Genomic DNA, 10025 nt, shown 5'->3' with positions numbered 1-10025 from the left:
CAGTCTAAGACGCTTCGCTCCCCATGCGCCCGTCGCTCGTCTGACTTTAAAGGGCTGTGCCTCACAACCTGATTATTTTGTACCCTTCCCACTCCATTGCCCAGGAGCTCCTACAATGGACTGTCAGGGTTCCTTCCCCACTCTGAACTCTAGGGTACAGATGTGGGGACCCGCGTGAAAGCCCCCTAAGCTTATTTCTACCAGCTTAGGTTAAAACCTGGTACGCTGCCACCACCAAGTGATTTAACAAGAAACAGGGAAAGGACCACTTGGAGTTCCTGTTTCCCCAAAATATCCCCCTAAGCCCCTTCACCCCCTTTCCTGGGGAGGCTTGAGAATAATATCCTAACCAATTGGTTACAAAGTGATCAAAGACCCAAACCCCTGGGTCTTTGGACAATGGAAAAAATCAGTCAAGTTCTTAAAAGAAGGATTTTATTAAAAAGAAAAGGTATAAATCATCTCTGTAAAAATAACTTTACAGGGTAATCAGATTCAAAGAGCCCAGAGGAACCCCCTCTAGCCTTAATTTCAAAGTTACAGCAAAACAGGGATAAACCCTCTAGCAAAGGGAACATTCACAAGTTGAGAAAAACAAAGATAAACTAACACGCCTTGCCTGGCTATTACTTACAAGTTTGAAATATGAGAGACTTGTTCAGAAAGATTTGGAGAGCATGGATTGATGTCCGGTCCCTCTTAGTCCCAAGAGTGAACACCCACCAAAACAAAGAGCACAAACAAAAGCCTTCCCTCCCCCCCCACCCCCAAGATTTGAAAGTATCTTGTCCCCTTATTGGTCCTTTGGGTCAGGTGTCAGCCAGGTTACCTGAGCTTCTTAACCCTTTACAGGTAAAAGGATTTTGGTGCCTCTGGCCAGGAGGGATTTTATAGTATTGTACACAGGAGGGTTGTTACCCTTCCCTTTATAGTTATGACATGGACCAAGATTTCACCAATGCTCTTTCAAACCAGGTTTTGCTTGAGTAGCTTGTGCACACTCCCCGGGGCCGAGGACGAAGCCTCCACGCGCAGAACGATCACCGCAGTTTAATATCCTGTCAGCAGCAGGGCTCCAACAACACTGCAGTGACCAAGGTCAGGCCGAGAGACTAGCTAGGAATTGGCTCGGAGTCCCAGGGCCGTTGCCTTGCACGTGATGCAGCCATTTACTCCAGATCAGAATGGTAACACGTTACACTGGGGTCAATTACTGCACAGGCTACAGGGTAATGGAGAATCAGGCCCTCGCCCTGGCCAGTGCTTTAACCACAAGATCAACCTTCCTCTCTGGCCACAGGCGCCAACTTTCCAAAGTGCTGGGGGCTGCTCAACCCCTGGCTCTGCCCCAGGCCCCGCCCCTACTCCACCCCTTCCCCCAAGGCTCCACCCCTACCCTGCCTCTTCCCGCCCCCTCCCCCGAGCGTGCCATGTCCTCGCTCCTCCCCCCTCCCTCCCAGCCTCCTGCACGCTGCAAAACAGCTGATTGCGGTGGGTGGGAGGCACGGGGAGGGAGGCGCTGATTTGCAGGGCCCGCCAGCAGGGGGGAAGCATGGGGGAGGTGGGGGTAGCTGATGGGGGAGCTGCCGGGGGGCTGCCGGTGAGTGCTCAGCACCCACCATTTTTTCCCCATGGGTGCTCCAGCCCCAGAGCACCCACGGAGTCAGGGCCTATGTCTCTGGCTGATCATTAGTCACTATTTGTATACAGCCCAGTGGGGATACATGGTGCTTTATAGAAAGACTGGAGGCCTGTGGCCTCACGCTGGGCTTGCTCACACCACAGAGAGAGAGTAAATCCCTGGAAGTCGATGGAGTTAAACGGCTGTTAGTGAGTGAAAAGAACAGCTCACCAAACGTACAACCTATGAAGGTGCTTAGATCCTCCCCCATCACCAGAGTATCTGATCACATATGAAATTTGCAGCATAGCAGAGAAGTGAACTGGGCTCCCCCAGGTCTTACACTGGTACAAGAACCATCCTCTCTCAGTAGGATGGGGGTTAACCACATTCACAACCACCTCTTCCATATAGATCACTCCCACAAGCCCCTGCGAGGCCGGGCACTGCTGTCATCCCCATTGTACAGATGGGGAACAGAGGCACAGAAGAGAGACTAAGTGACTTGACCAAGGCCACACAAGGAGTCTGAGGCAGACCAAGGAACGGAAGCCAGGTCACCCAACTCCAAAGCTAGTGCCATAACCCCTAGACCATCCTTTTTCTCTACATGAGGAACTTCAATAAGGGATGCCGAATGATGTCCAAATTGTGAAGTGACAGTGCCATTCGAACTACAGCCTCATTCAGTGCAACCACCATTACTCTAGAATAAGGGAGCTTTTGTTTTTCATTAAAGAATAAAGTAGCAATTGACTGGATTGAAATGCTGTGTCTGATCTGAAGCTCAAAGCAGAGAGCTGACGAACAACCGGAATGCCTAACCTGAACCATTTGTTGTGCTGGGCAGCACAGAATTGGTCATAAAAAGCCAAGAAATGGGGTTGTTTTCTGCAGCTTGTACCCAATTAAGGGTGGGGTGGGGCGTTTTGGGGGGGAAGGGGGCAATTAGGGACCCTATTTAGCAGGGAAATTGTTTAGCAAGGAACCGACGTGTAACATCAAACTTATCACTCATCTTGAAGAGGGAAATCAGACCCGATTCATCCTGTGAAGTGTGAAGCCATCATTTTTCTCCGAGACCCGATTAAAACTTCCAGCCAGATCCTTCGCTATTAGATGCTTTCATGTTTTATCAAATTTCTCACTGCCCGAGGACACATTGTTATTTAAAAGGAGAGAAGCCGTTTTCTCCCTCTCTCTTGTCTGGAACAATCAGATGGGAACTCATTCGAACGGAGAGATTTACCAAAAGTGATTACACTGAAATCATTTCCTGCCGTCACGAACATGTTTCCATAAACAATTTTATCCTTCCCTCTTTCTCTAGTGCTCTTTTGGCGAGAGTATCAGTCACAATCTCAAGTTTTCAGAACCTTGCATGCAATTTCTTCCCTCCCTCCCCCACCAAATGCATTACATTTTCCTTTTAAAGTATTCACAAAACGTCCTAGATTGGAGCCAGATCTGCTTGCTGTTCCGGAGATACTGATCAGTCCCATTCAGATTTTGTCGTCAACCCTTTATGTTCTCGGACCTCGGCATAAATCAGCATTTTTTCCCTCCCCATATTTTGGAAACGGGGAGATCGCTTTTTGATTTTGCTACTTCACTATTCAATTATTTCTGCCATACGCCTCCATTGTGGAGAAAGATTTGACTCTGCATGCTATCGTCCCCTTGCAGTCAAAGAGTGCATCGGGCAGCAGCAATTTAAAGAGGATGGGCACGTGGTTAAGGCACTTGCCTCTGACACAGGAGGGCTGGCTTCAATTCCCACCTTGACCAGGTTACTTAAGTGATTTAGCAGCTTGAGTCCCATGTTCAAAAGTGACTTAAGTCCTGTCAACTTTCACTGAGCCTTAAGTCACTTTTGTAAATTTTTTTCCCCTACATGATTTAGGCTCTTAAGTACCTCGGCCGCTTCTGAAAATGGCACTTAGGCGCTTTTGAAAATTTTATCTTTACTCTGTGCCATAGTTCCCAGTCTGTAAAATGGTGATGACACCACTTCCTTTCCTCCAACTATTGTCTAATGAGACTGTCATTCTTCAGCAGGGCCGGCTCCAGGCACCAGTTTACCAAGCAGGGGCTTGGGGCGGCCACTTCGGAGAGGGGCAGCGCATCCAGCTATTCGGCGGCAATTCGGTGGACGGTCCCTCACTCCCGCTCAGAGCAAAGGACCTTCCGCCGAATTGCCGCCGCAGATCGCGATCGCGGCTTTTGTTTGTTTGTTTGTTTTGTTTGGCTGCTTGGGGCGGCCAAAACCCTGGAGCCGGCCCTGTTCTTCGGAGCTCAGTCTGTGGCCGGACAGCATCTAGCACAATCCTGCATCACGTTTGAAGGCCTCTTGGTGCTCCTGTAACACAAGTAATGAGATCAAAGTTCAGTTCCAAGGCAAACGATGGAAGCCCCATTGTTCGGGACTCAAACACCATAAGGAACAACCCTGCTTTGATCAGGAGATGGACTGGGTGACCTTATAGGATCGGAAGTCATAGATGGAAAAAGACCTAAGAGGTGTCTATTGTGTCCCTTGAAAAAGGGAAGAGACAGGGCTGAGCTGTAATGAAGATACAGGGGGTTCCTTCTGTATAGAGACTGATGGTCACAGAGATCTTATGGTTCTTTCTAGCTCCCAGACCGTCACAGCCTGGTGTCACCTATAACTTTAGTGCCCTCGTGGCCAAGATGGAGTCTGCTCTGCAGGCAGCTCTGGCCAAGAGAAGGTGCGCACAGGAATGCAGCAGGAAAAATCCCTTCCACCCCAGGGGCACCTGTTGCAAACCCCCCAAAGTGAACACATACACCCACAGGAAAAGTACAATGGATATAAGAAAGGGAAATATTTATTTACAGAGGGATGAGAGGAGAAAAACAACAAGGGGAAATATAGGGGGAGCAGTAAAACAGGGTTGCATCCAAACCAAGGCCCCACGGGCTCAGGGGTAGCACTAGGGCCGGTGCTACCATTTAGGTAAACTAGGCAGTTGCCTAGGGCGCCAAGATTTGGGGGCACCAAAAAGCGGTGCCCCCAATTTTTTTTTATAGCATTCCTACTCCCCGAGCGGTCACCGCTCCACTTCTCCCAGCTCCCAGGCTTGCGGCGCCAATCAGCTGTTTGGCGCCGCAAGCCTGGGAGGGGAGGAGAATTAGAACGGGGATGGTGTGCTCGGGGGGGAGGCGGAGCAGAGCTGAGCTGGGGTGGGGAGCTGCCGCACGGCTCCCCGGGGCAGGGAGCTGCTGCGGGGGGGGGGGGGGGGGGAGTGCCTCAGGGTGGGAGGAGGAGCTGCCGCAGGGCTGGGGGGGGGGGGTGGGCCTGGGTAGCACAGTCTGACAGGGAAGACACCGGGCAATGTGTCTGCACACAGAGTTCAGGAGTTCTGGGAAAAGTTCCAGTCCAGTGGTGAGTCTTGGGTGCTCCTGGTCGTCTTCAGCACCAGTGAACTTTACCCAACAAACCCCTCCAGTGCCCTCTTCTGCCGCTCTCTGCAAAGCCACACAGAGCGACCACCTCCCCACTTAACTATCTAGCAACCTCCCTCCTTGTTCCCAATGCAGAGTCAGAAGCCCCAGTACTCACAGCCCCATGCAGCACTGGGCAGCCGAGATACTGGGTCCAGCTCCGGTCTGTCCTTCTTGGGCGATTCCTCCCTGGCCCAGTGCTGCTCCTGGCTCCTGTCCTGGGGTGTCCCCGATTGGCCGCTCTGGCCTTCCCAGGCTCCAGGCAGGTTCTCTGCTGCTTCCTTTGCGAGGGCCTGCGGGCTGCCCCACTCTCTCCCTCCGAGCTCTGGAGCCACCCCCTGGAGTTTTCCTCCTTTTTTCTCACTCTCCCCACCTAGGAAAAAGATGTAAAGGGGCCATTCTCTCTAAACCCCAAAGGGGTTACACACAAAGGGTCTCCTTAAGTCCTGACCTGGCCTTGAGGAAAGGACTGTAGACCACACTACGATATTCCTGTCTTGTAACCTTCACATGACTGGAAGCCTCTGCAGAGATGCTGGGGCTCGCGTCAGCGGGAAAATGGAACTTGCTCCCAGAGGCAGTTCCTCAGTGTCAGGTTTGAGGCATACGAGCAGGGCAAAGCAAGGGTGTTGTGCTTGTTCTGTGGCTAGATAGAGGTCTCCGGTCTCCAGAGCTGTCAGGCTGGTGTCTTTCACTAGCATTAGTCATTTCTGAAAAATATACCTTTGAAATCCAAACCTGTCAAGAACGTTTTTCTGCATTTTCTTCCCCGACATTGCTGCCTGCAAAGGAACAAGTGCAAAATTAGCCCCGCTCCTCGGGGACCAGCCTTCTGCTCCATCAACTGAAGGCTGCCAGAGTCTGTTGTTTGTGGCATCATAATAATCCACTCTCCTGGATACAGAACGTGGGCTCACAGACCACAGATAATGACATCACGGTGTCGTTATCACCCGTTCTAGCACTGTGGTGCTAAGAGGGGCGGCAGTGACTGCGTCTGGACTGCCCCACAGCATTTATAATCTGAATGGACGAGACAGGTGAGGAAGGAGTGTTCTCCCCAGTTGACAGAAGGAAGATTCAGTGACTTGTCACAGTCACAGAGCAAGCCTATGGCAGAGATGAGATTGGAATCCAGATCTCACAAAAGAGGTGTGTTGCCATAACCGCAAGACCATCCTGCCTCTATCAGGTAGGGTGTAGTGTGTGGAATTAGATTTAGGGCCTGATTTTCAAAGGTGGCGAGTCCCTGACTTCAACTGGAGTAGGAGGCACTCAGCCCTTCTGAGAAAGAGGGGGGGAAAATCAGGCCTTTAAAATCTGGAGGTGAATTAGAAAAAGGCCAACTGCTTTATGAAGACGCTCTATTCAATTACATGAGCAGGGATGTTGTCTAAGCAGTGTGATCAAGTCACACTCTTTTCCCCACAGAACACCAATCACACCCCTCTCCAGGATATCAAGTCACACTATATCCGGCCAGAGAAACACGTGGGCATCAGAACGGCTGTCACTAGCTGACTTAGCAACTACCGAGGTCTCAGTAACTGCTGCATGGATGATCTCCCTTACTGTACACCAGTGCAACTCCACTAACGTCAGTGGCGTTACACCTGGGCGACAGAGAGCAGAGTCCGGCCCACTGAATGCAGCCGTCCTCAGAAAGACAAGGCTGCTAGGAAGGAGAACAGGTCTGACCTCTCAATATTTGCTATTGTTTTAAGGTCTGACTCAGAGTCACTGACTTTCTAATTACATATTACACACAACAATAGTTAATAGGCCAGATTCTCAGCTGGTGTAAATCAACAGTCAACGGAGCTATGACAACTTACACTGACGGAGGATGTGACCCAATGAATTTAGAACGGCTGAAGATGACTGACCACAGCCTCTCTCGCCACAGAGGTGGAATAGCACAAGCAGAAGAGCAAGCGTTCCATCTATAACCCCCACCAATGATGTGCCTCAGACGTGCCCTGCAGACACCACTTCTAGAGGCAAGTTTGGTCTCCGCGGAGCATTCAGCCCTTGGCCTCTCTGCTGAGATAGCAACAGTGGGTTTTGCCATGTCCTAGATTGGACTGAGACCTCCAATTCATGTCCTACAGGACCCTTGCAATTAACTACTCCTGGGGGAAATTCTGCGCCACTGCGCAACGCAGAATTTTGCGGAAATTAACGTGCGCGCAGAATTTCCTTTCCCCCACAGAAATGGGATGCGGTGCTGCTAGCCGCCACTGGCCCCGGCAGAGCCCAGCTCACACATAGAAGACACTGCTGGGTTGGGGGAAGGAAGAAGATTCCTAGCAGTTGCATTCCCCAGCATGCCCTGAGGGAAGGAGAGGGCGGCATGCAGGAAACTCCATGCAAGCCGGGGACCGAGCATCAGGCTGTTTCTCCTGCTGGATCCCTGGGCTCTGGGTGGGGAGGGGGTGCAGGTGTTTGGGCTGAGGGGGCCCCCATGGCTGGGCTCTGCAGGGGAAGGGGGTTCAAGTGTATTGGCTGGGGGGAGCCCTGCAGCTGGGCTCTGGGGGGAGGGGTTGTGAGTGTCTGGCCCCCCTGGCTGGGCTTCAGGGGGAGAGGGGGCAGAGAAATAGGAACTGGGTTGTCATAGGTGTTTCTTTAACTCTCTACTCCTGGGGGAATTTTTGTGTGTGTCTATATTGTTACAGACATACTTGCTGACAGGCATTTTGAAATAAATTACCAATATAATTGAAACTGGCGTGATTATGCAATGTTATTTTGGACAAATAAAATTTGCAGAATTTTAAAACATTGTGTGCAGAATTTTTAATTTTTTGGCGCAGAACGCCCCAGGAGTAAATTAAAATAGAAGCTGCTACACATAGTTTGTGTGGGGGGGGGGAAATCAGTGATCCATTTAGGGGCAAAAGAGCCTGATTCTGATCTCACCCTGGTTTTACACCCGTGTGACTCCACTGATTTCACTGGAATTACTCCTGATTTACGCCAGTGGAATCGAGACCAGAACTGGGCCCAAATGAGGTGGGAATAGTTGCGGGGGGGGGGGGGGTATTTTTAAGGTTAGATTTCTATCCATTCCTCTCCTGCAAACAACCTTTCATGCATGTAAATCCAGGTCTGAATGGAGCCCCAGCTGTGCTTGACGAAGCATCGCATTTTCGGGAGGAAAAACAAAATCAAAAGCACTGCGCCGCTCTCACCCTAATGAAAAGTTGTGCCCTCTGCTCAGATTCCTAGCAAAATCCCATATGAAAGGCCAAGCGTAAAAGGCTCTGGCTTTCTCTCTGCATCCCATGCCGATGCCTGTGCTTCTATCACAGTCTCCTAATGAAATGTCTGAAGCCCAAACCTCTTCCGACTCAATGTCAATTATTTTTTGGCAGGTCGTTTCCTAACTTTTGAAGAAAAAACTTTTCTACAATAGTCACAAAAAAAAAAAAAAAACAGAGGAAGCCAACACCCAAATAAATCTGTGCAGCTTCTTAGTGCAGCTACGAATGGGGATGGATCACCTGATGATTCCCTGTTCTCGTCTCTGAAGCACCTGGCATTGGCCACTGTCGGAAGACAGGATACCGGGCTAGATGGACCTTTGGTCTGACCCAGTATGGCCGCTCTTATGTTATGTTCTTACAAAACGGGGGTCAGACTCTGGAGCGCCACCAGCTTTTCTGCCGCCCTAGGTGGCGGAAAGTCCCGCCCCGAAATGCCGTCCCCCACAGAGGCGGCGGAAGGTCCCGCCGCCGAAATACTGCCGCGGTCGCCGCCCCCCAAATTGTAGTGTCCTAGGCAACCGCCTAGGTTGCCTAATGGGTTGTGCCGGCCCTTGTCATACTCAGCCTGTGCTAGGATGATCAAATGGCCTCTTCTGGCCTTAAAAAAAAATAATTATGAACTACGAGGAAACTGTGGCTCCAGTTTTCACTGTGATAGTCCCAATGTTCACTGTGATAGCCCCATCCGTGGCGCATGGAATGCGAGGCTGAATTTGAGAGAGATCAGGGCCACATTTCCAACTGCTCGGCATCCACACTGGAGGCCAGGTTCTCAGGAGGTAAGCGCCTAACGTGCCGAGGCTGAGCACTTGTCTTGGTGTCCGATGGGAGCTGAGCTCTGTGGAGAAGCTGGCTGCTGAGTGGGGTGGCAGGGCTCTTTTGAAAGTTCTGGCCCGGCCGAATGATGATGACACTGCAGCATAAAGAGATGGCTCAATGGGCGCGTGTCCGTGTTGGCATGTGGTTCCAAAGGAGAGGGCTTATTTGGGGCATGCACCCAAAAACCAACCTCGAGATTAATAACTTAACCAAGCAGGCTGCTTGCCTCTCCCCAAGCTGTGAACAGTGTAGTACACGGTGAGTAATCCTCAAGATGTAATTAACATCTCGGTAATACCCAGCTGCCTGTCACAAAGGAGATCCTGCTTAGCTGGTCTTCACCTGGAACGGAAGGCCCAGTGACTGGATCTGACAGCCGGCTTGGAGAACATGGGAAGGTGCCAGCTTCAATCTTATCATTGCTCTTTTGAGCTTTTGGGGCAATTCAAATTTGCAGTGGATGAAAGTACTTTGCAGGAGTTTCTGCCCAGCCGCTTTGCCTTAAAGTAAAGGGATGGGGACGTATGCAGTCGATCCCTGGCTGTTAGTCTTATACCCTGCGGTAAGTTCCCCCTATGACCCTGGCATCCTCTTCTTGCCACTTCATCATCAATGCAAGAGTCTCTCTGGGGAAGAGTCTCCAAGAGGATACAGCAGCAATCAAAGGGTTAACAGCAGTGTCAGATTATACCTGTTATATGTTTAAGAGACTGGTCCTAAGAGGTGCTGAGAACCTGCTACTGCCATGGAAATGAATGGGAGCTGCTCAGTTCTCCTTAAGGCTAGGTGCTGGACAGAGGACCGGGGACTGGAAGCGTCCTGCCCCAACCCCACACAGCGGATGGGGAGATACT

At 50.9% G+C, this 10025-nt stretch overlaps 1 long non-coding RNA gene across 1 annotated transcript in view; it reads right to left on the bottom strand.

Annotated features, from left to right (window-relative positions):
• Positions 1 to 2567: 2567 nt before the first annotated feature.
• LOC135977236 (uncharacterized) overlaps positions 2568 to 10025 on the bottom strand; it is a 43327-nt gene continuing 35869 nt past the window's right edge. Inside the window, exons 2-3 of the long non-coding RNA XR_010594619.1 lie at positions 5205 to 5868; positions 2568 to 3980 (exon numbers count right to left, since the gene is read on the bottom strand). This is a non-coding gene — a long non-coding RNA (uncharacterized LOC135977236). The remainder of the gene's footprint in view (positions 3981 to 5204; positions 5869 to 10025) is intronic.

Source organism: Chrysemys picta, chromosome 23 (assembly GCF_011386835.1).
Source record: "Chrysemys picta bellii isolate R12L10 chromosome 23, ASM1138683v2, whole genome shotgun sequence".
NCBI classification, from domain to species: Eukaryota; Metazoa; Chordata; order Testudines; family Emydidae; genus Chrysemys; species Chrysemys picta.
The sequence above is the reverse complement of the archived record's forward strand: the minus strand, read 5'-3'. Positions and strand labels throughout refer to the sequence as shown.